The following is a 6,765-nucleotide window of genomic DNA, read 5'->3' as shown; positions in this document are numbered from 1 at the left end:
TGTTTTTAGAGAAGGAAAAAGAATCCCAAGTATTTGAACATTATTTGAGTTTGTCACTGTTGTCTCTGAGCATAGAGCCTGGAAACCATGAAACTTCAAATTTTATGCAAAGTCTATATAAAATGTTCCCCAAATTCTGCTATATATATATATATATATATATATATATATATATATATATTTAATTCAGTTTAAATTAAATATTTATATGTTTATATAAAACATGCAGAATTTGGGGAACATTTCTACATATATATGGATAGGAATAATATTGCAGCAAAGTAGTGTGGAGCTCAATGTATAAGAAGGTTTTTATTTTGGCTTATCAATATTTCTGCTTTTGTTATTATTACCTATCAGTGTTCCTGGAGGCAGAGGCTATTTGGCTTTTTTTTATCTCTATACCCTGTGTATGAATACAGTGTCAGGAAGTTAATAAATGTTTGGGCAATGATTGTAACAAGTAGCTCCATTTCTGAAATACTGTTTTACCTATTAATTGTAGATAAAGAACACATAGAAGTAACTGCAAAATTATTGTCTAGGAGAAATAATAGTTTGGGAATTGTACTATATAAAAACTCCTCAGCAATAAAATTTGTGTTGTTTTTTTAAAGGTAATTATGATAATTATTTGAGTGTCAAAAACTTACATTTATAAAGTATGTTATATATTGAGTTAAAATAACCAGAAGACCTGAAGTTATAGTTGTACCACATTAATGTGATGGTTTAATGAATTTTTAAGATTGCTAGTTTTTCATATACTTGACTAAATGTACAACTTAGTATCTACTCTTGACTTTCCCTTAGATACAAAGCTCTTTTGAAGGTAGAAAAATATTGTTTGGACCAAACCCAATGCAAACAAATTTTGTTTTATTCTTCAAACAATTATAATTGAAACCTAATTATGATTTATGAGCATAAAAACCTACTAATGACATTATGGAAAACTAAATAATTAGTTAACACTTCCAGTTCAAAATAACCAGAAATACTGGAAAATATATAACTAACTTAATTTTAAATATATAGCTGAGTTCACAAGAAAGTGAAGGAATTTCTTAGCAAGTAAAAATAGAAACGAATCCATCCTCAACCCAAGTCTGACAGACAGAGATTGAAGGTTTGGATGGTCTCTGGAAGATGAAGGGGGCATTGCCAGTCCCAGTAACTATGGAAATTGGGTTTTAAAGGCCATGTAGTAACAGGAAAGGAGGTCTTGGGTCTATTCAAGGTAGAGAGATGGAACTCAGATAATCATAAACTGAAACTCTAGATAAACTCACTGAAAGTTCTACTCAAAAATAATCTGTCATTATTAACTGTCACAAGGAAATAATATTTGTCTATCTTGTTTTTGTCTCTTGGGGAAACAAATTCTCTTGAGAACTTGTAACTATGGATGCACATTCTTGTTACTTGGATCTTGAATTTATATTACCTATATGAAAAGGGAATCCTCAATTTAAGAAATTGATAAGAAATATTGTCTAGGCTGATAATATATTGGCGTTCCTGACAAAAACTCTCTGGAGATATCAACTCAAGCAACATGTAATTCTCACAGATGAAATTCCACGGAATGTGAGCTCATAATTAAAAATTTTAAAAATTTGTAAAAATCCATTAAGAGCAAAATTCAGCAGATACCACAAATAGCAAAACTAGAATCCTAGAATTATCAGATAAACATTATAAAATAAGTGTCGTTAAAATAATCTATGACATAAAGAAATAATTGAAAACATAAGAAGAGAATAAATTCCTATATATGATAACTTGGCAGATTTAGAAAAATATATAGAACTTCTAGAATTGAAATATATATTTTTGAAATTAAAGTCTTATTGGACAACTTTAACAGCATATTAGACACTGCTCAAGAGAGGAACAGTAAACTAGAATATAGATTTTAATAAATTCCTCAGAAAGTAGTATAGAGAGCTAGAGATGGAAAATATGAAAGAAAGGAAGTAAATGAGGACTTCTAAAATACATATCTAGACAAGTTCCATAACTAGAAATGGATAAGAAAGAGAGAATGTGGAAGATGACTATTCAAAGTAATAAAGGCCAAAAATTTTCCAGAATTGAATCTGGGTAAAATAACTAAAAAGGTAAACCCACACAGGAACATAGTGGTCAAATGGCAAATCAAATAAAAGTTTAAAAGGAACCTGAGAGGAAAAAAAACAGATTACCTATGAAAGAAAAACAGATTGATAGCAGATGTCTTAACTGCAACAAAAGAAGCCAGAGTACAGTGGAACCTTTGTCATGCTGAAATAAAACTATGATTAATCCAGAATGTTATACTCAGCTAAGCTATCATTGAAGAATGAGGGTCAAAGAAAGATGCTTTCAGAGAAACAAAAGTTGAATCCACTCTTCACACATTCTCACTGAAAAGGCTATAAAGTATATAATTCAGTAAGAAGTAAATTGAATCGAGAATTGAATAAGATGCAAGAAAGAGTGATGGTTAAAAAATTTATAAACAGATGGACACATCTAAAATATTGATATTGTGAAAGAACTACAAAAGTATTAGAAACAAGGCAAAACTAAAATATTGATCCAAAGCAATGTAAAGGAAGAATGGAGATGAGCAGAAAAGAATCCATCTATGGTCCTTGTATTGCTCTAGAATAGAGATATTTAATTTTATTTTAACTTTGTTAAGCAAGATGGTAATTTAAAATTTTAAGGGAAAAATTTCTGACAAGAATAGACTTTATAGCTTCCCAACCAGTAGAAAGAAAAAAAGAAAACCTTAATCAAGACAAAAGAAGAAGTAAATAATTTAAAAAGAGCAAACTGTAGAAATAGCATGGAATAGAAAACACAAAATAACAGGCTAAAAATCAATCTAAATAATGGTGTTTCTGCCACAATATAACATCTGTTCTTGAAATACCTTTCAGTCCATGAAGCCAGATTTTAAAAATAAGGTAACTTAAGGGGAAAAAAGGTTGGGGAAAGATTATAATATTTAGCCATAGTCTATGACAGCCAATAATACTCAAACAGAGAGAATTATGGAGAGAGGCAAAAGGATCACATAAACATATAATTGCTTAAATATGTGTGGCACACTATCTTTAATAATACTAGCTTGGTCTTAATTAAATATCAGATGGCTTATTGTTTATGCCATTCCACTTTCCTCTGTAAGCATATTTAATGAAATAGACTTTTTCTTCACAGCATTGCAGCCAATGGGGGATGGGAGGAGAAAAGAAGAGAACTCAGAGACCCAAATTGCTCATCACCTTTGTCCCTCATTGTGACTGTACATATATTTCAGCTTTATTGCAGTATCATTGACAACTGAAATTGTAATATGCATCTCTCCTCCTCTACCTGTTCCTCCTCCTCCTTTTTCCCCCTCCTCCACCTCCTCCTCCTTATTCTTATTTGATAGGAGCACATGCTCAAGTTCATCTTATTTGAAGAACTTCAAGGAGATTGGAAACAATTTAAGATTCTTCTGTGTGCCGAAACCCGTTTGGCTCAGTGGATAGAGCGTCGGCCTGCGGACTGAAGGGTCCCGGGCTCGATTCCGGTCAAGGGCATGTACCTTGGTTGCGGGCACATCCCCAGTGGGAGGTGTGCAGGAGGCAGCTGATCGATGTTTCTCTCTCATCGATGTTTCTAGCTCTCTATCCCTCTCCCTTCCTCTCTGTAAAATATCAATAAAAAAATGTATTAAAAAAAAAGATTCTTCTGTGAAATCCACTATTGCATAAAGTTCATGTGGACTTTCGCATTGGGATGAGAGACTGAAGATGTATGTTTGCTTGAGGAAAACAGAATGGTGTTGTATTCAATAAAAAAGAAACCTCATGGCATAAATGAAATAATGAGCATGGTTTCAACCAGAGGTAGTATTCAAAATATCTAATAACCTTTTTGGTACCTTGAGGAATATGTAGTTCCCACAGGTTGCCATGTAAGGGCAACTCCAAGGGAGCACAAGCCTGCAATGATGGCTCACAACCTCGAGAATCAGATGGGCACTGGGCATTTGTCCACTGAGTGCCAACACTCTTGACTGAAATGACATCTTCCCAGCTGAAGACCGAGTCTTCTCTGGCTGGGAGGACGTATCAAGGTGGAAGCTGGTGCATGGGAGTTGTGGTGGGCTAGCTGGAAGGCCACTGGGCACCATGTACCCAGGAAGCACCCACTTGGGGCTCTTCAGACCTCCAGTGGTTACATCAGTGTGGGAGGGAGGACTCAAGGGGCGTAAGGCAGCAGCTATTTACCAGTTAGCTTGGGAGCATTTCTGAATGTAAACAACCTAGTTTTGAGCTTTTTTCTAGTAAAATTGGATGTTTGGTGGGATTCCTGATCGCTGTAAGATATCAGTTAGAACATGAGCAAAGAAATTAATAAATAAGAGGGCAAGGGGATCATAGGTCAGTGGATAATACATAGAGTTAATTACAGAGGTACAGCCCTTCCCAAATTTCCTGCATATGGCAATTTACCCAGTGCTTTTTAAAAATTTTATTTATTTTAATAAAAATATTTTTATTGATTTCAGAGGGGAAGGGAAAGGGAGAGAGAGAGAGAGAGAGAAACATCAAAGATGAGAGAGAATCATTGATTGGCTGCTTCTTGCATGCCTCACACTGGGGATCGAGCCAATAACCTGGGCATATGCCCCGACTGGGAATCGAACCGTGACCTCCTGGTTCATAGGTCAACGCTCAACCACTGAGCCACACCGGCCAGGCACCCCAGTGCTTCTTATGGTGCCTCTGTCCTTGAATTAGTTTACATTGATTTCTTTGTTGTTGTTGTTGTTTTTTCATTTCTTTGTTGACATTTTGACATACTTCCTCATTTCCAAGTGGCTTTGCTCTCAGAGAAGATTAAAATCCCTTCCCAGGGAGCAAAAATGTCTACTAACCAAGATAAATTGTGGTTGCAAGCATAAGTATATCTCATTTAGTGGTAGCCTTCAATAAAGGTGTTCATGAAAAATTGTCGGCAGCATTAATTTATGTAAAGGGATAAATTTCCTTTTGATTATGTTTTCAGAGATAGCACTTTGGAAAATGAGATTATGATTCCATGAGTGCTCAGTAAAAGATGTTTTGCTCCAAAAAAAAAATTACTGTCACAAATTAGTTTCTAGTCTCCAACAGGCCTGGCAAGTAGTATTTCTTATTGTACACTGTGAAAATGGTTAATTTATATGATAGAATGAATTTGGATTTGAGCACTCCAAGTGTCTTCCTTCCTTCCTTCCTTTCTTTCTTTCCTTTCTTTTTTATATAGAATTATTTGTTCCCTACAGTTTCTACCAGCTGAGCAATTATTTATGTTGGCATGTCATCATAGTTCAACTCAGCTCCAAGATTCAAGCCACAATGCAGGACACACAATTGAACCCCAGACTGAGAACCACAAACCCTTGCCTTCTAGGCCCAGCTCAAGCACCAGGTAACTGTGGGTGTCTGTGGCCTTGAGTTTTGGTAAGAATCAAAGTGACCTTGTACACATAGTATAGTTGTTTTAAACTGCCTGGGCCTTTCTGATTTATATAGTATGGGATGTCCAAGTTAAATGTCTGCAAAATATTTATGTAGGAAATCTCCACATACATGCTCTTCTGTATTGATGGGAAAGATTAGCATGTCTCAAACATGCCAGCTTTGTTAAATTACAATTTCCTCTCAGTATCTGCAGAGATACCAGAATGGTGGTAGGGAATCATAAAATTCAATAGATATACATTTATATGTCCATTGATTGGCCCTGGTTGGTTTGGTTCAGTGGATAGAGAGTTGACCTGCAGACTGAAGGGTTCTGGGTTTGATTCCAGTCAAGGGCACATGCCCAGGTTTTGGGCTCGATCCCCAGTGGGGGGCGTGCAGGAGGAAGCTGATCAATGATTCTCACTCATCAATGATATTTCTATCTCTCTTTCCCTTTCCCTTCCTCTCTGAAATCAATTTAAAAAAAAAATATATATATATATTTTAAAATGTTCATTGATTGGAACATTATGGGCCCCAAATACTGTGGCTGCAAAATGTTTTTGCCACCCGCTGCAGAAATAACCAAACAGCACTTCTCAAATTAAATTGATGTTGATGAATCTAAAATGTAATTAATAACAAGAGCAAGAGCAATAGTAATAAAAAATCTCACCAACTCAAGGCACTCTGATAATGTACCAAAAAAAGGTATTCTTCCTCAAAACTGGAGGAATGTCATCAGCTGTGTTTCTGCGGGTGGGGTCAAGGCCTGTTCAGAAGAGATTTCATGAAATTCAGTAAAGTGTGAATTTTAGGGTATGAACACCAGATTTTAGTGACCTTATTAAAGTCACCAGTAAACAAGTAGCTTTTTCAGTTAGATCAGTGGTCGGCAAACTCATTAGTCAACAGAGCCAAATATCAACAGTACAACGATTGAAATTTCTTTTGAGAGCCACATTTTCTAAACTTAAACTTCTTCTAACGCCACTTCTTCAAAATAGACTCGCCAAGGCTGTGGTATTTTGTGGAAGAGCCACACTCAAGGGGCCAAAGAGCCGCATGTGGCTCGCGAGCTGCGGTTTGCCGACCACTGAGTTAGATGAAAGAATGAAATTGTTGGAGTCACTTTTTTTTCTTCTTTAAGAGCCAAAGAAATTATTGTATTTCTGCAGCTTGTTTTTCTTATGTCTAGGAGTAGAAGTTGACCTTATCTGAGCATTTCTTGTATGCCAGGGCCAGGTACACCCATTTTACATGTATTACT

This window comes from Plecotus auritus (genome assembly GCF_963455305.1).
Source record: "Plecotus auritus genome assembly, chromosome: X".
Classification (NCBI taxonomy): Eukaryota; Metazoa; Chordata; class Mammalia; order Chiroptera; family Vespertilionidae; genus Plecotus; species Plecotus auritus.
The sequence above is the reverse complement of the archived record's forward strand: the minus strand, read 5'-3'. Positions refer to the sequence as shown.